Raw genomic sequence first — 21907 nt, 5'->3', positions numbered from 1 at the left:
CTGATTATTTATGTTCCTTACAATCTGTCCTGGACATAAAAGAGGAAGTTCAGCACAAGTTCTCTAATTTGATGGAGATGCCTGCAAATTTGGGGGCTACTTCTGACAGCGTTAACATCAGAAGAATAAAAAAATGCAAACCTATAAAGATTCAGATAGATGTAGCTAAACCTCTCCCTAGGTTTCCTCAACAACTATTAAAGCCTGCGGTCATACAAGGTCTCACACCTATTGTAGAAGACTTAATTTCCCGGGAGGTAGTCATTCCTGTACTCGTCCCTGCAGCATGCCAATCTTGCCTGGTTGGAAACCTGGCAGGATGGCGATTTGTCCAGGACTTGGGAGCTGTTAATAAAAATAGTTATTCCCTGTTTTCCTGTTGTTCCAAACCTAGCCACCCTTCTGTCACAAGTTTCAACTGACTTGGAATGGTTTACTGTTGAAGACCTTTGTTCACCTTTCTTCAGCATCCCGGAGACCCAACAGCCAATATCTATATGCCTTTACTTGGAACAATCAACAATATACCTGCACTTTTATGCCTCAAGGGTTCACTGGGACCCCTTCTTTTTTCTCCCAAGTACTTCACCAAGATTTAAGTACCCTCTAGTTCCCTGAGAAATCCACCTTTTTACCATATGGAGATAACCTCCTGCTGTACTCAGCTACTGTAAAGATTCCATAAGGCATGCATAAAAGATTCCATTTATTTGCTGCAACAGTTAGCTGAGAAAGAACACAAAGGAAAAATTACAATTATCTCTAGACACTGTTCATTACCTAGGACATAATCTAAGCACTGAAGGAATTCAGCTATGTCCAGAGAGAATTAGGCTGATACAGGAACTTCCTAGACTCACAACTAAGTGCTAGCATTGTGGATTTCTAGGTTTAGCTGGTTATTGCAAGCTCTGGGTTCCAAATTTTTCTCTGTTACCTCTTCCACTCTATGAACTTATTAAAGATTTAGTTCCTGAATCCTTTGCTTGGGAAGATAAACATAAGCAGGCTTTTATAAGGCTAAAACAAGCACTGCAAGAGCTGCCTGCCTTAGGGTTACCCAAATGATCAGGTTCAGGTTGATCCGGAAACTTTAAGGTGAGCTCTCCACTGGAGGCAAAATATATTAGCCCTTTTAAGTTAGCAAAGAGATCTCTACCTAATAGATTAACTTTAGGTTATTCAAAACCTTTTACTTGATTTGTGCATGAATGGCATAATCAGGCCCCGCGGAACTATGTGAGCATGGTAGTAAACATAGGCCTTTTGCCTATTATAGCATGCAACTTGATTCAGTTGCTTATGCCTATCTCAGTTGTCTTAAGGTTATAGCCACAACTGCAAATTTAGTGGAAGCCTTGGCAGATTTGACTCTAGAAAATGAAGTTTATTTGCAAACTCCACACATTGTCCACAGTCTTCTTAACTCTGAATTGACAACATTTCACTGCAAGTGTCACTAGCTTCACTTCCTGTGAAATCCTGCTTTCACCACCTAATCTTTATCTTAAACTTTACAACGTTCTCCATCCTGCTGCACTACTACCTCTGTCTCACAAAGGTGAGGACCATGACTGCAAGGTAACAGTGTCCCATGGGAATTCCCTGGTAGGCCATTGCTTAGGACTCCGAGCTTCCACTGCAGGGAGCGCGGGTTCGATCTCTGGTCGAGGAACTAAGATCCCACAAGCCACGTGGCGCAGCCCAAAACAAAAACAAACACAAAACACAAAAACAAACCAAACAGAAAACAATGTCCCATTTTGTGACACCGTGTCCTGAGTAAAGATGTTACCAAGTCCAAGCTTGCTGTGCTTGCCGCACGACAGGCCAATAAATTGGAGATGAGGTGTTGAGGCAAAGAATATGACTTTATTCGGAAAGCCAGCAGACCGAGAAGACAGCGGACTAAAGTCTCAAAATAACCATCTTATCGGGGTTTGGATGCCAGTTTCTTTTATAGCACAGAGAGGGGGAGGAGATGAGGAGGTAAAGTAAAAGGGCCATAAGTTTTGCGAATATCCCCTGGAATGGCCAGCCTCAGGGAGGGGATGTGTTCATTTCTTCTTAATTGCAGCCATCCACAGGTGGACAGAGTCCGTATGTTTCCCTGAACAAAGGCACTTTGGTTTAACATTCAGGCAGAGGAACAGGATTTCCCGAGGCAGGCCATTATGTACAGACAGTATCCTTTTAGTGAACAAAAGCAGCGGAAGGCAAAGGTTAAAGTAAAAGAAACAGATCCAACGTGTAGTCAGATTTGGCTCCTCCCTGTTCCAATTCCCTACTGTCAATGTCCATTCCACAGTCTTGTGGAAAAAGGGGTGCCGGCCCTTCTAATTGCTTTGTCAGATGGAACTTTCCGGGAGTGTCCACCATCGGTGCCAGTGTTCCAAACGTTGTTTTTTTTTTTTTGTTCCTCTCTGGAAAGTGTCTCCTTTACACCTGTAGCCTTAAAAAAAAATTCTCAGCCTAAAAGTTGAGAGTTATGATCTATTTGACGGGAATTTTGAGAGCTTCAAGCCTGGGAAGCAGCATCTCAAGTTAAGGAATTTAGCAGTTTTCTATGTATGGGAAGATGCAAGAGTCTGGGCTCACTGAAATCATTCATTTGATATGTACCTCAGCTACCCGGGGCCTGTATCCTATATTCTCATATCCTGAGTTTTGTCAGGGCTCACCGGCTCACGTTGGAGGGCTGCAATCGCTAATGACTGATGTGTCAGGCAATATTCCATTTCTCAGATCCTCTCCTGTTGGTCAGGATTTTGACCAATATTTGGGAGACATTTCAGGATCAAATTTTGTCCCACGGTGCTGGGAGGCTCATCCCAGGTCAGGGGAGAATTCTTGATATGCCACTCCAGGTGCTAGTTTTTGGACTAGGCCCTATTGATAATTAAAGATCCTCTGGATCCTCTATCTTAATTATGATCCAGGAGACATTTTCCCTTGTTGCTTCCTCCCATACCTAGAATCACACTATTACAATTATTTTATGTTATAAATGTGATCTATTTCCTCAAGATGTTTAGCCATAGAAGTATTGTTGGAGGCCTGGTTACAGACTGGGTACTGTAAGAGACACCAATCTTATAAAATAGACAGGATATAAGTAATGCAGCTAGTAACGTTAACAAAGACACAGTGCAGCAGGGAGACACAAAGAGCAAACAATCTGGAAACAAAGAACAATGATCAGTATAACTACTTGTAATCCAATTGCAATGGCGAGCGACCAGAGGTACCATAACTAATTTAGTGAGCCATCCGCTGTTTCAGTGTACCAGCAGTGCGTACTTAGACATGCACAGCTTAATCTTTGAGACAAGCATACGCTACTGGCAGGATCAACCAAGTAGAGAGAAAAAGATAAATATTTCAATTCTGCGTACAAGGGTATAATTTAACAAATTACTGTAAGTCATAATTAGTTTAAGGGGAGGGTTTTGCTTACACCTGGAAAACACAGATTTAAAGCAGTCATTTTTCAGATAGAAACCATAAAAATTATAACCATAGTCACCAGTTTACCCAGTCATGTGCAACTAATCGTTTTTGTTAACAGCTTTATGAAGCCATCAGGTTTCCCATTAGAATTCTTCAACAAGATCTTACCCAGTTCACCTTTATGGTCTGAAAACCAGAAACTTGTATTTATCCAAAGGTCCCTTCTATAAATCTTGAAGAGGAAGCATTTTTGCAGAGGCATCAGAGTGAAACCGTAACTGTGTACAATGACGAAAGACTTAAGAAGGCACTTTTTTTTTTTTTTTGGTGTAATCCAGATTTTATTGCTTATTATATCATTCCATACAACTTTAGGTAAACACGTTGAGAAAATATACTGGGAGTATTAAACAGATGATGGCAATATTGATGAAAATGTTCAAGTGTTTTACATAAGGTAGTAAGAGGCACCGCTGCCACCATCACCCCCCCCCCGAAATTTGTACATTTCGTATAAAAAGAGTAAAAATAGTTCATTGGCATTTAACTAGCATTATTCCTTGTAATCTATGAACCACGATATGCCTGAAAAATTTCAGAATCTTCAGAGCAAAACAAAGCATTTTCTTCCACTAGCAGACATAGCAGTTTCAGTTTCTTTAAAAAACAAGCAAACAAATCAGCACAACAAAAACTATACACACAACCCCAAAACAAAAAAGTTGGCATATTCCAGTGGTCCGGAATTTTGACGTTTCTATCGCATTAATTCAAGAAATAAAATGTGATTCAGCATTTAAAAATGAGACAAGCTTCTTCACCATAGTTATACTTACTTTATAATTGAAACGATTTAACTGAAGCCAATGTTAACCCAGCAAAAACCATGGCTATAACTCAAACTGCTCTTTTGATAAAGAAACTTCTTTAAAAGTTAACTATTCTTTAAAAACTCAGACCCGAGCTGCACAGGTGTAATTGAGGAACGGACAACTGACTCTTCCAGAAACCACAGCAGCAGTTCTAAGTGTTTTTGAAGCTGGGGAGTATATACAGAATCACTGTAAATGGCACATACACATCAGTAACTTCCTGCTAAAACAGCATTTGAAAGACTTCTATGTCTATTTTTACAAAGATGAGTGGGCTGAGACATTTGGCTACTTGAAAAGAAACAAAGAGAAGGCACGTTTAAATCTGATTACGATGCAATTGACAAAGTAACGTGGTTACTGCGGTGACATGCAACACTTTCCGATAATAAAGAGAATTCTGACTGGTCACATTTTACCAGGACATACCAAATTTTAGGAACTCCATATAATCTGTAGAATACCTGTATCATTTGGCATACAATGTAACCTAAGAAGATTTATTGCTTATTTGACAACACTTCCCGTGTAATTCAACATACCAAGTCAACCTAATTAGTTAATATCTCTTTGGGGTGTTTCAGGGGCCCTTTGAAGCACCCCAAAGTTAGCTAGAGGTCAAAGGAACTTCATTATAATTTGATTTGGGAAGTTTTGTCCGAAAAATAAGAAAAGGGTTAAAAACAGGGAGGATCACATGTCACTGTGAAACAATAGTTATTCAGTTAGCCAAAGTAACAACAAAAGATTTCAAAGGCAAGTACAGAACAGATCTCTTAAAAGGTAGAAAAACTTAAAATCTGGTATCAAAAGCAGTCCAAAATCTTAAGAAACCTTGTCTTCTTAACAGAGAGAAAAGCGAAATTCAGGTTTTGCACCAGCTTACTTTTAAAATTTATTTACTCAATTCAACTTAGTCAATCCTGACCACGTACAGAACTCTTTTTTTCAGGGTCCACTTTCCATAAAGCTTCTGTCACTTATTTTAGCAGAATTCTGACTTTCAAGTGGTCAAATATCTGGAGAGACTAATTTTAGATAGACCTTCCTAAAAGATAAGTATTTTAAAAAGTTCACCTAAAGCTCTTATTTCATTTGCATTTTCTGTCCTTAAAAGTTTCTTCACATCAGGTTATTTCCCTGCTGACAAATTTGCAATAGATATAACAAGATTTTATTTAGCTTATATTAAACCTAGGCATAATAAAAGTATTATACTTAATGTTGATGACTCTAACAGCATGTCTATATTAATTAGATCAACAAATGAACATTAATACCAGGTCTTAATTAATACTAAATATTTCCCAGTTCACATGAACCTGAAGCTCATTTAGCTCAATTTCTCTTGTATTTAGAATAGTTTGGTTTGTAAGTGCTCACTTTTCTTTAAGCCAGTTAAATAGAGCTCATCCACAAATCAACCTCAGCAATGTTATCCAAAGACAAAGACACATACAAGGACACAAACATACAGAGACGTCATAGTTGTCATTTCCAAATTTCAGCACGGAGTCAGGTACAGCCATGTGAAACCCATCAGTTTGCAAAAAGAGGTTGGATTCAAATTAGGTTTCTGACAGATGGAAAAAATCAAACTCACTGGTCTAGATGGCTGAATTTTTACAGAAAAGACACTTAGGTTTTTAATTTATCCTTGATAAGTCAATTTCTAAATTACTTTACCCTCTTTTAAGAAGATGCATTTTAAAAAGATGGCAGAGATGAGGGTTCCTGAGAAGACCAGAAAGGACATTTGCATCTCAAAGATACAGGCAAGTTATTCCTAGGACGACTTTGTTTCCCCTTTGTTTAATATTTACAAGCCTCTTAAGATAAACTGGGAGGGTTTGGGAGTGGTATCTATTGGAGAGTCAATCAACTCGTTCCCCACTGTCAAAGTTCCCTGGGGCTCCTGTGGGGAAATTGGAATCAGACGCCTCAAGTCCAAGGGCGTCGCCTGGCCTCTTATAGGTTGTCAGCACAAGGGAAATTGCCCTGCTGTGGAAGTGGCTCCCGGTCCAAATTGGGTGGCCTGTGGAGTCTTAGATGGTGATACTAAATCCGGCTCCTGTGCTCTGGGGGTTAACACAGAAACTTCTATTTGATCCCCGTGGGTAGGGGAAACAGGAGGTGGTGAATATGATGGCGGCATGGGGGGAGGGTGGGCAGTTGGAACAACTGCCGGTGCAGCTTGCTGTTTTGCAAAACACTTGTAACTGTGAGATCCTATAAAAGTTGAGTGAGCCATTCAGGGGCTACCGCCCTTCTGATCCTATATTTTGAGTCCGCACCCTATTACAATAGTATATCATGTGTTTCTTAGTCATAGGCTCAGGGCTATGTTTCACCCATTTATCTAATATAGGCCCCAAAGGGCTCTCCTTCAGGGTAGATGGAGTATTTCCCATTTTGTACACCAAAACGCAAAAGACGCAAGCAAATTCTGGCATCAGTGCACACAAAACCAAGACCAAAACCAACGAACCAGTTCCCAAATCGGTTCTGAGGGGGTGTAGTGGTGTAGAGAGCAGCCATCTGGTCCAGAAGCCCACAGGCAGCTAGGAGGAGCTGTGTTAGTCCAAAGGCTCCAGGACATATAGTCCATTCTCAGCCCAGAAGGAGCAGCCAGGGGGAACCAGTGGGAGGGCTTGACTAATTGACCTTTGTGCCTGCTATAAAGCTTATTGTTTAGCTCTTCGCCAGTAAAATATGGAGGGTTTGTACGTGGCTGCATAAATGGGTCTACGAATGATGGACAAGTGTGGTATTTGTTGCCTCCGAAGTGTGAAGAGACCTAAGGAAGACGAGTTGGGCTTGCTATAGTGTGTTGGGGGGCTGAATAGTTAACAGCTGAGGTTTAGCTGCAAGAGGAATTTCCTGGCTTTTAGAGGATCAGTTAATGCCCAGAAATGTAATAGTTGTGGACAGCCCTTGAATTTTCTGTGGGGCAGTAGCCCACCTGTATGTTATAGATGGGTCACCAACCATGTTAGGGCCTCGTGCACCAATCTCCTGAGGGGCTCTGGATTAGAACATCAGTATAGTGCCAGACGGTGCAAGGGGACACCAGGTCTTGCCAGCAAAGACTGTGGGCAATAGCTGGGCTGTTAAGATAGCCAGTAGGCAGACAGGTTAAAACATACTGGGTGCCTTCTGCAGTAAAAGTAGACTGCAGCTGGGACTCCTCAATAACTGGTACTGAATAGAACATAATAGCTAGATTGTCACAGCAAAGTAATTCCCTGGAGCCCTTTGGATATCCTTAATCAACTGGACAGTGTTGGAAATGGGAGCCTTAATAGTGGGGATCAGCACTGATATTTCAGTAGTTGCTTATAAGGCGCCACTCATTAATAGCAGGCTTTAATAGCAGCCAAATGGGGGAATTGAAAAGGAGAAATGGTGTGTTTAATGACTTGTTCTTGTCATAAATTTTGAATTTGGGGCTGCAATCCCACAGCCCCCTGTCATACATGTTATTGGGGGATATTTACCGTCTTAGGTGGCAGTCTTATGGGCTCCCAATATTCAGCTTCCACCAGGAAGAACAGGGATTTGGGTTTGTTCCAAACGGCGTTGCAGTACATCAAGGCATCCATAGCTGTAACGGGAAAGGGTAGGGCCAAAGGGGCTACCACCACTAAAAAAATTTTAATAAAGATTGTTTCAGTAGTGACATTCAATGGAAGTTGAATGCTTTCTACTCCCCTGACTATTATGCGTTGTAATCTAACGTGTGGCCCTTGCTTATAATTGAAGGGTTTCCCAGGAAGCAGTGTAATTTGAGCTCCAGTTGTCAATGAGAGCCATAAGAAAAGTTGTTTATGTGTGTCCCAAGGATAATTAGAGAAGTATATGGGCAATTGTCCCAGAGGAGGACCACGCTCCAGGGATCTGCCAGGTCCCTAAGGCAGAGGCCTTGGCAGAGGTCAGGGTACAGGATTCGGAGAGGTGACAGCTGCCCATCACTCCAGTCTGCTGAAGAGTCTGAGCAAAAATGTCTACCTTGTGCTTGGGCTGTCCCAAGGTTACGTCATTAGGGACCCCAATCTCCAGAGCTGCCAATACAGGGAGGTCTGTTAGTCATCTCAAGAAGGATGGAGCTGTGTGAAAGCACCACCCCTTGGTGGAGACCAATAAGGGTCCCAGAAGTCCCTATATCCCTTAAGCGTCCTCTGTTGGGTTCCTGGCCGATGGGGCAGCGGCGCCCATGTGCCTTTACTGGCAAGCGAGATTTGGGGCTTCAGAAAAATTATCTTTCTCATATCTAGCTACAACATGGATGCAGTCCAATGCCTGTTGTACTGTATCTGACGTTTCTTTGAATTGTAACAGCATGGCTTTATAATTAGGGGGAACACAGTTCTCCCCCTTCCCTTGGAGAAATTTTTTCTAGAAAAATTTGCACTTCTATCATGGTATAGTTACATGTCTCTGTTTCTTGTTCATGCTGGTCATTCGATGTTTTGGTGCAATGGATGGTGACAGGGAATACCTGGAAGGGAGTTTTCCTCTTCCCTGACTCATATGCTGCCACTTCCTGTTTAGGGTGTCCCGGTCAGCCTCGGTGGGGTCAAGGGATGATTTGCAACAGCAGCAAGAATTGCAGCAACATAGGAGGCACTTACCTCAGCGGCATTTGCCCACTCGGGGTGCCATGATGCCCCTGGTAGAGCTGCCTCTGTCATGGGTTAGGGCTGTGTGGGGAACTCATGGATGTATGTTTGGGGTATAGGACGGTTTGGGGTAATAGTAAAGCTGTGTAGAGACTGTGTATGTGTGATCTGGGGAGAGATGAGGGGCCTGAGTGCCTTTATGAGTGTACGGTTGGTGTAGCATGGTGCGGCTGGGTGGTGGGGCTGGTTCTGGGTGTTTTGAGGCTCTGTGTGCAGGCATTTGAGAAGAGGTAAGGGTATGCATTTTAATGTTTTGTGTGTTGGATCTGTGTGTATTCAGAGTATAGGGGTTATACATATGCTCATCCTGTAGGGTAAGAGTTTAGGGAGTGTATTTTTGGTGTGGAGGAATTTGCAGAGATTGGGGTTGTCAGTGTAAATGGGGGTTGCTAGCTGTGTATGTATAATCAGGGGATGTGACAGAGGCTGTTTATAGTATCTCAAGAGGGAGATGGGTGTATGTTTGTATTGGGGGTGTGAGTTCATCATGTGTTGTGGGGGGAGTATTTAGGAGAAGGTTGGAAACCTTGTGTCTCTCTGATGGTATTTTGTGTTTGTCTCAGCTTCTGAGGCATTGTACATACGTGGATGTTCACAGCTGTGGGGGGACTGTATGTGTTATATTTGGATTTTGGGGGTTGTGTCTTATGTTAAGAAGTATGTGAGTTTGGTTTGAATGTATTTGGCTATGGTTGAAGGGTTTGTGTGTTTGCATTGGGGGGTTATATGGGGTTGGGTGGACTTTTGTGGGATATGAGGATTTCGGTGTTTGATTATCGGGGGCCGTTGGGGGTGTGTTTTTGTATTCAAGACTGTGGCTGTGATTTTATTGGGGTTTGTAGTGCATGTATACTGGAGCAGGAGGGTTCTGGGCACACAGGCATCTGCTTATAGGTAGGGAGTTTGTGTGTTTGAGGATGTTTGGAGCTCTGTGGGGCTGTGTGATGGTGGCACAGGCGACTGTGGGCAGGTGGAGTGTGTGTTGGGCTGGAAGGGAAACTCGAGGGCATGTTGGTGACTGTGAGGCGCCCATGTGAACTCCCATGTGGACTGACCTTTGTTCCCTCTGATCTTCTGTGGCTTGTACCCATCCTGATCTTCTGTGGCAGCTACGCCCCTGGAATGGTCAGCAATACTCTGCTCATTCTTAGCCAGATGAGTCAGGAAATGTCACTTCCTCTGGCAGCTGGATGTGTCTCTTGCAAGTGAGTGGTCCTGGAGTCCAGGGTGCAGGACTGGTGGACAGATGCAGAGTGAGGCTGATTCCCCCGTGAGCCCTCTCCTCAGTGAGGTGGCCAGGAGGTCAGGGCTGTATCTCCAGAGGGTCAGACATGGCCAGTCCTCTCTAGAATGTGCTGGAGGGGCCAACTCATTGAACGGACCCTGCCAGGAGATAAACAGACCCCGAGGACAATTCCTAAGGGAGAAGTCTATACCTACCCATCTTCCACTTTCTCCTTTGGATGGCCTCTACCACAAGGTAAAAGCTAAGCCCCCTCACACGGCCCTTCTTGGCCTGGTCTTACTGACTGGCCAGTCTCTCCCCACATCCTGGCTCACTCTGGGCCCTCTGGTGATACCAGCATGAGGCCCCCCTGCATGTCAGTTCTCACCTCCTTGCCTTGGCCCTTGCTGCCCTTGCTGTTTGTCCTGCTCTTCCTCCCCCAAGGCCGTGAGTCACCTTCTCCCGGTGGGAAGGATCCACTGAAAATGCAACTTTGGGTAATTACTGCATCACCTGAGTCTCTAGCACGTGCCAGGCACTATGACGCTTGCCAAATCCATAAAAACCCCACAAAGCGGATGTGCTATTAGTTGCACTTTGCAGGTGATGAAGCTGAGGTTCAGAGGTGAGCAACCATGACCAAGTAACCTGTATGTACCAGAATATCAGACTGGTCAACGTATCCAATAAAGCCAAACATTAGTCTGATCAGTACGCCTAGATGCCAGGCTGTAAAGGCGCAAAATATGTCCCAGCAAGAGAAGGAGCAGTGCCAAGTACCCCAGCAAAGAAGCAGAGTTCATATCCTGCCTTCTTAATCAAAATAGCTGCAGATCAACCCACAGTTTCCTACTCTGTTAATAGGAGGAAAATACCAATGTGCGTTGTCCTATAAAACTACCTTAAAATAATATGAATGATCCCGAGTGCTTTGGTAATGACCCCAAATCATCATCATGAAGTTGGGATACTTCTTAAAACACTGCAAGTCTTACACACTGGCATATAGAATCTGTAAAGTCAGTTCTTTGTGTAATGATGGTACATAGAAGTGGCCCAGAAGGACAGAAGACAGAAAATAGAGCAGAAACTATTTGTCCAGAGGTGACAATGGGTCATAGCCAAGGTTCAAGCATTACTAGGGAGGTGGTGAAAATAGTAATGGGCATAGAGTGTAATAAGTCAAGGATATCTAATGTAGTTTCCAACGAGAGTTTGTGAAAGACATATAACTAAAAAGATAATAGGCTGGGAGGTGAAATAGTACAAAACATTTGATATATTTTTTACAAGGATAAAAGAAGATAGAAATGAACATTAAAGAAGTCGGTCAAATAGAAAAACTGTAAGATGGTAATAACCTCACAATATGATGAGGCAACTTAGATTTATTTTGTTTAAATAAATTGGTAGACTATATTTAGAGTAGTTTTAAGTTTAAAGAGAATTTGAGCAAAGTATAGAGTTCCCATACACCCCCTCACATCTATTCCCCAAACCAAAGTTTCCCCTATTATTAACGTCTTGCATTAGTGTGGGGCATTTTTTACAATTGATGAGCCAAAGTTCATACATTACTGTTAACTAATATCCATAGTTTACATTACAGTTTACTCTGTTGTATATCCTATGGGTTTTGACGAATGTATGACAAGCATTGACCATTACAGTATCATACAGAATAGTTTAAGTGCCCTACCTTTTCCAGGATGTCATATAGCTGAAATCATACAGTATGTATCCATTTCAGTTTGGCCTCTTTCATTTAGCAATATGTGTTTAGGGTTCCTCCATGTCTCTTCCATTTAGTACTCTTATAGCTCAAGCTGCCATAACATAATACTATAGCCTTGGTGACTTTAACAACTCACAGTTCTAGAGGCTTGGAAGTGTAAGATCACGGTGCTGGCCAATTCAGTGCCTGGTGAGGGCTCTCTTCCTGGCTTGCAGACAACTGTCTTTTCACTGTGTCCTCACATGGTGGAGAGACACAGAAAAAACTCTCTGGTTTCCTCTTATAGGGGCACTAATAGAGCCTAATCCTCATGACATCATTTAATCTCATTACCTGCCAAAGGCCTCATCTCCAAATACCATCACTTTGTTAGAGCTTGAATATATGAATTTTGGGGGGACAGAATTCAATTGATAGCCTCATTCTTCTAACAGTATAAAATATGACGAATAAAGAAAGCTCATCGTTAAATTATCTCTTTTCTAGCAATACATAGATATTTACTTGCTTTTTATAAACTATTTACATATTTTAAGATAAATGAATTAAAGATTTAAAAAAGTCAGGTAGAGCAAGATAAGAAATTGTAGGTACAAACATGTTGAAGCAAAAACACATAAACCCTGCCGTTGCATTGTCTCAAAAATTCAGTTAGAGTTTTACGGTCTGATTTAGGTTTCCACCTCTGGTTCATGCCATTTGCTCTACCACAACAACAGGGATGGGGTAGTATGCTAAAGTTAGGACATTAAAAAACCATTAGAAAACAGATACCTCGCTAAACTGAATGTTTATTTGGTGTGAATTGAGGCTGTTTCTTCTTAACGATATGATTCATATTAAAACTTGTCAAGACACAGTAAATTAACTAAATGTAACTTGGGGAGAAGTTTTACTTTTTACTGAGATAAAATTAACCGTTTTAACTTGAACGATTCAATAGCATTTAGTACATTCACCATGTTGTGCAACCCTTACTTCTATGTGGTTCAAAAATATTTTTATCGCTTTAAAGGGAAGACCTACCCATGCTTTCTTCTACCTAACCCCTGGGCAGTCACCAGTCTGCTTTCTGTCTCTATAGATATATCTATTTGGATATTTCATATAAGTGTAAATTATACAGTATGTGACCATTTATGTCTGGCTTCTTTCACATAGCATAATTTTCAAGGTTCACCCATATTGTAGTATGTATCATTACCTCATTTCTTTCTTCTTCCCATCTTTAATGAGGTATAATAGAGAAATAAAAATATATCTTTAAGATATACAACTTGATGTTTTGATATACATATACATTTTTGAAATCATTGCCACAATCAAGCCAATTCACATATCCATCACCTCATATAATTACCATTTTCTTTTTTCTTTCTTTATGGTGAGAACACTTCAGATCTACCCTCTTAGCAAATTACAAGTACACAATACAGCATTGTTAACTATATGCACATTGTTGTACACTAGATTTCCAGAAATTATTCACCTTGCATAACTGAAACTTTGTACCTCGTGATCAATACCTGCCAATTTTCCCATGCCCTCATCTACTGTCAACCACTGTTCTGCACCCCACATCTATGACTATTTCAGATTCCACATAAAAGTAGCATCATGAAGTGTTTGTAGCTGTCTTTCTGTACCTGGCTTATTTCACGTAGCATAATCTCTTTCAGGTTCATCCATGTTGTCACAAATAGCAACATTTCCTTCATTTTAAAGGCTGAATGATATTCCGTCGTATACAGGCATACCTTGGAGATAATGCAGGTTTGGTTCCAGACCACCAAAATAAAGCAAATATTGCAACAAAACAAGCCACATGAATTTTTTGGTTTACCCGTGCATATAAAACTTATGTGTCTACTATATTATAGTGTGTTAATGTGTGATAGCATTATGTCTAAAAAACCAATGTACATACCTTAATTTTAAAGTAATGTTAATTGGGAAAATGGCACCAATGGACTTACTCAATGCAGGATTGCCACAAACCTTCAATCTGTAGACAACGTAGTATCTGCAAAGCACAATAAAAGGAGATATGCCTGTTTATATACCACACTCTGTTTATCCATTCATGAATCTACAGACACTTCGGTTGATCCAATATCTTGGCTGCTGTGAAAAGTAAACATGGAAGTGCATATGTCTCTTCACGATACCGATTTCATTTCCTTTTGCTGTATACCCAGAAGTGGGATTGCTGAGTCATAAGGTAGTTGTGTTTTTAATGTTTTGAGGAACTTCAATACTGTTTTCCTTAGTGGCTGTATCAATTTACATACCCAACAAAAATGCACGAGGGTTCCCTTTTCTCCACATCCTCATCAACACTTGCTATCTTTTGTCTTTTTGATAATTGCCATTATAACAGGTGTGAGGTGATATCTCATTGTGGTTTGACTTGCATTTCTCTGACAGTTAGTGATGTTGAGCACCTTTTCATACATCTGTTGGCCATTTATATGCCTCCTTTGGAGAAATGTCTATTCAAGTCCTTTGCCCAATTTTAAAAATAAATTTATTTTATTTATTTTTGGCTGCGTTGGGTCTTTGTTGCTGAGCGTGGGCTTTCTCTGGTTGAGGTGAGTGGGGGCTACTCTGTTGTGGTGCACGGGCTTCTCATTGCAGTTGCTTCTCTCATTGCAGAGCACGATCTCTAGGTGCGCGGGCTTCAGGAGTTGTGGCGTGTGGACTTAGTTGCTCCACGGCATGTGGGATCTTCCCAGACCAGGGCTCAAACCCGTGTCCCCTGCATTGGCAGGCGGATTCTTAACCACTGCACCACCAGCGAAGTCCCCCACTGGGATTTTAATAGGGATTGCATTGAATCTGTGGATCACTTTGGGTAGTATGGATATTTTAATGATAGTAAATCCTCCAGTTCATGAACATGGGTTGTCTTTCCATATTATCAGTGTCATCTTTAATTTTCCTCATCAACTTTTTATACTTTTCAATGTAGAGATCTTTCACCCCTTTGGCTAAATTGATTCCTAAGTATTTTATTCTTTGTAATGAAATTAAGAATGGGGTTGTTTTCTTTTTTTTTTTTTTTTTTTTTAGAAATTTCATGTAATGTCTGAAACATTTATATTAACATATTTCCATACATATTTCCATACAAATACAAATATAAGATTTTTAGGAATTTCATGTAATGTCTGAAACATTTATATTAACATATTTCCATACAAATAACCCAATGAAAGTTTAGTATTAGTTGTTTTGTTTGTTTTTTTATACTGCAGGTTCTTATTAGGCATCAATTTTATACACATCAGTGTATACATGTCAATCCCAATCGCCCAATTCAGCACACCACCATCCCCACCTCACCGCAGTTTTCCCCCCTTGGTGTCCATATGTCCATTCTCTACATCTGTGTCTCAACTTCTGCCCTGCAAACTGGCTCATCTTTACCATTTTTCTAGGTTCCACATACATGCATTAATATATGATATTTGTTTTTCTCTTTCTGACTTACTTCACTCTGTATGACAGTCTCTAGATCCATCCACGTCTCAAAAAATGACTCAATTTCGTTCCTTTTTATGGCTGAGTAATATTCCATTGTATATATGTACATCTTCTTTATCCATTCGTCTGTTGATGGGCATTTAGGTTGCTTCCATGACCTGGCTATTGTAAATAGTGCTGCAATGAACATTCGGGTGCATGTGTCTTTTTGAATTACGGTTTTCTCTGGGTATATGCCCAGTAGTGGGATTGCTGGGTCATATGGTAATTCTATTTTTAGTTTTTTAAGGAATCTCCATATTGTTCTCCATAGTGGCTGTATCAATTTACATTCCCACCAACAGTGCAAGAGGGTTCCCTTTTCTCCACACCCTCTCCAGCATTTGTTGTTTGTAGATTTTCTGATGATGCCCATTCTAACAGGAGTGAGGTGATACCTCATTGTAGTTTTGATTTGCATTTCTCTAATAATTAGTGATGTTGAGCAGCTTTTCATGTGCCTCGTGGCCGTCTGTATGTCTTCTTTGGAGAAATGTCTATTTAGGTCTTCTGCCCATTTTTGGATTGGGGTGTTTGTTTCTTTGATATTGAGCTGAATGAGCTGTTTATATATTTTGGAGATTAATCCTTTGTCCGTTGATTCATTTGCAAATATTTTCTCCCATTCTGAGGGTTGTCTTTTCGTCTTGTTTATGGTTTCCTTTGCTGTGCAAAAGCTTTGAAGTTTCATTAGGTCCCACTTGTTTATTTTTGTTTTTATTTCCATTACTCTAGGAGGTGGATCAAAAAAGATCTTGCTGTGATTTATGTCAAAGAGTGTTCTTCCTATGTTTTCCTCTAAGAGTTTTATAGTGTCCAGTCTTATATTTAGGTCTCTAATCCATTTTGAGTTTATTTTTGTGTATGGTGTTAGGGAGTATTCTAATTTCATTCTTTTACATGTAGCTGTCCAGTTTTCCCAGCACCACTTATTGAAGAGACTGTCTTTTCTCCATTGTATATCTTTGCCTCCTTTGTCATAGATTAGTTGACCATAGGTGCGTGGGTTAATCTCTGGGCTTTCTATCTTGTTCCATTGATCTATGTTTCTGTTTTTGTGCCAGTACCATATTGTCTTGATTACTGTAGCTTTGTAGTATAGTCTGAAGTCAGGGAGTCTGATTCCTCCAGCTCCATTTTTTTGCCTCAAGACTGCTTTGGCTATTCGGGGTCTTTTGTGTCTCCATACAAATTTTAAGATGATTTGTTCTAGCTCCGTAAAAAATGCCATTGGTAATTTGATAGGGATTGCATTGAATCTGTAGATTGCTTTGGGTAGTATACTCATTTTCACAATGTTGATTCTTCCAATCCAAGAACATGGTATATCTCTCCATCTGTTGGTATCATCTTTAATTTCTTTCATCAGTGTCTTATAGTTTTCTGCATACAGGTCTTTTGTCTCCCTAGGTAGGTTTATTCCTAGGTATTTTATTCTTTTTGTTGCAATGGTAAATGGGAGTGTTTCCATAATTTCTCTTTCAGATTTTTCATCATTAGTGTATACGAATGCAAGAGATTTCTGTGCATTAATTTTGTATCCTGCAACTTTACCATATTCATTAATTAGCTCTAGCAGTTTTCTGGTGGCAGTTTTAGGATTCTCTATGTATAGTATCATGTCATCCGCAAACAGTGACAGTTTTACTTCCTCTTTTCCAATTTGTATTCCTTTTATTTCTTTTTCTTCTCTGATTGCCGTGGCTAGGACTTCCAGAACTATGTTGAATAATAGTGGTGAGAGTGGACATCCTTGTCTCGTTCCTGATCAGAGAAAATGCTTTCAGTTTTTCACCATTGAGAATGATGTTTGCTGTGGGTTTGTCATATATGGCCTTTATTATGTTGAGGTAGGTTCCCTCTATGCCCACTTTCTGGAGAGTTTTTATCAGAAATGGGTGTTGAATTTTGTCAAAAGCTTTTTCTGCATCTATTGAGATGATCATATGGTTTTTATTCTTCAGTTTGTTAATATGGTGTATCACATTGATTGATTTGCGTATATTGAAGAATCCTTGCATCCCTGGGATAAATCCCACTTGATCGTGGTGTATGATCCTTTTAATGTGTTGTTGGATTCTGTTTGCTAGTATTTTGTTGAGGATTTTTGCATCTATATTCATCAGTGATATTGGTCTGTAATTTTCTTTTTTTGTAGTGTCTTTGTCTGGTTTTGGTATCAGGGTGATGGTGGCCTCATAGAATGAGTTTGGGAGTGTTCCTTCCACTGCAATTTTTTGGAAGAGTTTGAGAAGGATGGGTGTTAGCTCTTCTCTAAATGTTTGATAGAATTCACCTGTGAAGCCATCTGGTCCTGGACTTTTGTTTGTTGGAAGATTTTTAATCACAGTTTCAATTTCATTACTTGTGATTGGTCTGTTCATATTTTCTGTTTCTTCCTGATTCAGTCTTGGAAGGTTATACCTTTCTAAGAATTTGTCCATTTCTTCCAGGTTGTCCATTTTATTGGCATAAAGTTGCTTATAGTAGTCTCTTAGGATGTTTTGTATTTCTGCTGTGTCTGTTGTAACTTCTCCTTTTTCATTTCTGATTTTATTGATTTGAGTCCTCTCCCTCTTTTTCTTGATGAGTCTGGCTAATGGCTTATCAATTTTGTTTATCTTCTCAAAGAACCAACTTTTAGTTTTATTGATCTTTGCTATTGTTTTCTTTGTTTCTATTTCATTTATTTCTGCTCTGATCTTTATGATTTCTTTCCTTCTGCTAACTTTGGGTTTTGTTTGTTCTTCTTTCTCTAGTTTCTTTAGGTGTAAGGTTAGATTGTTTACTTGAGATTTTTCTTGTTTCTTTAGGTAGGCTTGTATAGCTATAAACTTCCCTCTTAGAACCGCTTTTGCTGCATCCCATAGGTTTTGGGTCGTCGTGTTTTCATTGTCATTTGTCTCTAGGTATTTTTTTATTTCCTCTTTGATTTCTTCAGTGATCTCTTGGTTATTTAGTAACGTATTGTTTAGCCTCCATGTGTTTGTCTTTTTTACGTTTTTTTCCCTGTAATTCATTTCTAATCTCATAGCGTTGTGGTCAGAAAAGATGCTTGGTATGATTTCAATTTTCTTAAATTTACTGAGGCTTGATTTGTGACCCAAGATGTGATCTATCCTGGAGAATGTTCCGTGCGCACTTGAGAAGAACGTGTAATCTGCTGCTTTTGGATGGAATGTCCTATATATATCAATTAAATCTATCTGGTCTATTGTGTCATTTAAAGCTTCTGTTTCCTTATTTATTTTCATTTTGGATGATCTGTCCATTGGTGTAAGTGAAGTGTTAAAGTCCCCCACTATTATTGTGTTACTGTCGATTTCCTCTTTTATAGCTGTTAGCAGTTGCCTTATGTATTGAGGCGCTCCTATGTTGGGTGCATATATATTTATAATTGTTATATCTTCTTCTTGGATTGATCCCTGGATCATTATGTAGTGTCCTTCCTTGTCTCTTGTAACATTCTTTATTTTAAAGTCTATTTTATCTGATATGAGTATAGCTACTCCAGCTTTCTTTTGATTTCCATTTGCATGGAATATCTTTTTCCATCCCCTCACTTTCAGTCTGTATGTGTCCCTAGGTCTAAAGTGGGTCTCTTGTAGACAGCATATATATGGGTCCTGTTTTTGTATCCATTCAGCCAGTCTATGTCTTTTGGTTGGGGCGTTTAATCCATTCACGTTTAAGGTAATTATCGATATGTATGTTCCTATGACCATTTTCTTAATTGTTTTGGGTTTGTTTTTGTAGGTCCTTTTCTTCTCTTGTGTTTCCCACTTAGAGAAGTTCCTTTAGCATTTGTTGTAGAGCTGGTTTGGTGGTGCTGAATTCTCTTAGCTTTTGCTTGTCTGTAAAGCTTTTGATTTCTCCATCAAATCTAAATGAGATCCTTGCCGGGTAGAGTAATCTTGGTTGTAGGTTCTTCCTTTTCATCACTTTAAGTATATCATGCCACTCCCTTCTGGCTTGCAGAGTTTCTGCTGAGAAATCAGCTGTTAACCTTATGGGAGTTCCCTTGTATGTTATTTGTCGTTTTTCCCTTGCTGCTTTCAATAATTTTTCTTTGTCTTTAATTTTTGCCACTTTGATTACTATGTGTCTCGGCGTGTTTCTCCTTGGGTTTATCCTGTATGGGACTCTCTGCGCTTCCTGGACTTGGGTGGCTATTTCCTTTCCCATGTTAGGGAAGTTTTCGACTATAATCTCTTCAAATATTTTCTCTGGTCCTTTCTCTCTCTCTTCTCCTTCTGGGACCCCTATAATGCGAATGTTGTTGCGTTTAATGTTGTCCCAGAGGTCTCTTAGGCTGTCTTCATTTCTTTTCATTCTTTTTTCTTTAGTCTGTTCCGCAGCAGTGAATTCCACCATTCTGTCTTCCAGGTCACTTATCCGTTCTTCTGCCTCAGTTATTCTGCTATTGATTCCTTCTAGTGTAGTTTTCATTTCAGTTATTGTATTGGTCATCTCTGTTTGTTTGTTCTTTAATTCTTCCAGGTCTTTGTTAATCATTTCTTGCATCTTCTCAATCTTTGCCTCCATTCTTATTCCGAGGTCCTGGATCATCTTCACTATCATTATTCTGAATTCTTTCTCTGGAAGGTTGCCTATCTCCACTTCATTTAGTTGTTTTTCTGGGGTTTTTTCTTGTTCCTTCATCTGGTACATAGCCCTCTGCCTTTTCATCTTCTCTATCTTTCTGTAACTGTGGTTTTTGGTCCACAGGCTGCAGGATTGTAGTTTTTCTTGCTCCTGCTGTCTGCCCTCTGGTGGTTGAGGCTATCTAAGAGGCTTGATGGTAGGCTCTCTGGGGTTGTTTTCTTAATTTCCTTTTTTGGGTAGGTCATTGCTTTTGTATAATGACTTCTATATGCTGATTTTATATCCTGCACCTTTACTAAACTCACTTATGAGTTCTAACAGTTTTTTGGTTTTCATTTATTTATTTGTTTGTTTATTTATTTATTTTTGGGTGTTTTGGGTCTTCGTTTCTGTACGAGGGCTTTCTCTAGTTGCGGCGAGCGGGGGCCACTCTTCATCGCAGTGCGCAGGCCTCTCACTATCGCGGCCTCTTGTTGCGGAGCACAGGCTCCAGACGCGCAGGCTCAGTAGCTGTGGCTTACGGGCCCATTTGCTCCGTGGCATGTGGGATCTTCCCAGACCAGGGCTCGAACCCATGTCCCCTGCATTGGCAGGCAGATTCTCCACCACTGCACCACCAGGGAAGCCCCTCTAACAGTTTTTATTGCTGTTGTTGTTGAATCTTTAGGATTTTCTACATGTATGATCATGTCATCTGCAAACAGAGGTCATTTTACTTTTTCCTTTCTGATTTGGATGCATTTTATTTCTTTTTCTTGCCTAATTCCTCCGTCTTCCAGTGCTATGTTGAATAGAAGTGGTAAGTGTGGACATTCTTGCGTTCTTCCTGAGATTAGAGGGACAGCTTTTAGTTCTTCACTGTTGAGTAAGATGTTTACTGTGGCCTTTTCTTTTTCATATGCCTTTATTGTGTCGAGGTACATTCCTTCTACACCTAATTTGTTTAGAGTTTTTATCATGAAAGGATGTTGAATTTTGTCAAATTCTTTTCTGCCTCTATTCAGATGATCATATGATTTTTCCTTCATTCTGTTAGTGTGATGTATCACATTGGTTGATTTGTGTATGTTGAACCATCCTTGCATCCCAGGAATAAATCTGACTTGAGCATGGGGTATGATAATTTAAATTTATTGTTAAAATTGGTTTGCTAATACTTTGTCAAGGATTTTTGCATCTATGTCTATCAAAGATATTGGCTGTAATTTTCTTTTCTTGTAGTGTCTGTGTCTGGCTTTGGTATCGGGGTAACGCTAGCCTTGTAAAATTAGTTTGGAAGTGTTCCCTCCTATCCAGTTTTTTGGATGAGTTTGAAAAGGATTGGTAGTAATTCTTCAAATATTTGGCAAAATTCACCAGGGAAGCCATGTGGTCCTGGATTTTCTATTTTGTTTTTTTTAAAATTTTGATTCAATCTCTTTATTTGTTATTGGACTGTTCAGACTTTCTGTGTTATTTTGATTCAGTGTTGGTAGGTTGTATGTTTGTAGGAATATCCATTTCTTCTAGATTATCACATTTGTTGGCATAATTGATAATGGACCCTTATGATTCCTTTATTTCTGAGGCATCATTTATATTGTCTCCTCTTTCATTTCTGATTTTATTGAGTTGTCTTGTGTATTTTTTTCTTAATTCGTGTAGTCAAGAGTCTTTCAAATTTATCTTTCCAAAAAACACCACTTAGTTTTGTTTCTATTTTCTATTGTTTTTCTATTCTCTATTTGATTTATTTCTGCTCTAATCTTTACTATTTCCCTCCTTCTGCCAAATTTGAGATTACTTTTTTCTTCTTTTTCTAGTTCCTTGAGGCATA

The 21907-nt window shown here is 39.9% G+C and overlaps 1 long non-coding RNA gene across 12 annotated transcripts in view; it reads left to right on the top strand.

The window, feature by feature from the left end:
* The window catches only part of LOC309654063, a 44118-nt gene that overhangs the window by 7620 nt on the left and 14591 nt on the right, over positions 1–21907 (top strand). For 3 of the 12 annotated variants that reach the window (XR_014259787.1, XR_014259788.1, XR_014259789.1), the window contains exons 3-4: positions 6023–6097; positions 14057–14182. The exons of 3 other annotated variants lie outside the window; for them this stretch is intronic. This is a non-coding gene — a long non-coding RNA (uncharacterized lncRNA). Of the gene's footprint in view, positions 1–6019; positions 6098–14056; positions 14183–21907 lie in introns of all 12 variants that reach the window. 6 more of the 12 variants (XR_014259784.1, XR_014259793.1, XR_014259785.1 and 3 more) reach the window with 4 other exon arrangements.

This window comes from Balaenoptera physalus, assembly GCF_965194825.1.
Source record: "Balaenoptera physalus genome assembly, contig: HAP1_SCAFFOLD_1849, whole genome shotgun sequence".
Lineage (NCBI taxonomy): Eukaryota > Metazoa > Chordata > Mammalia > Artiodactyla > Balaenopteridae > Balaenoptera > Balaenoptera physalus.
This window is presented reverse-complemented; position numbering and strand designations above follow the sequence as displayed.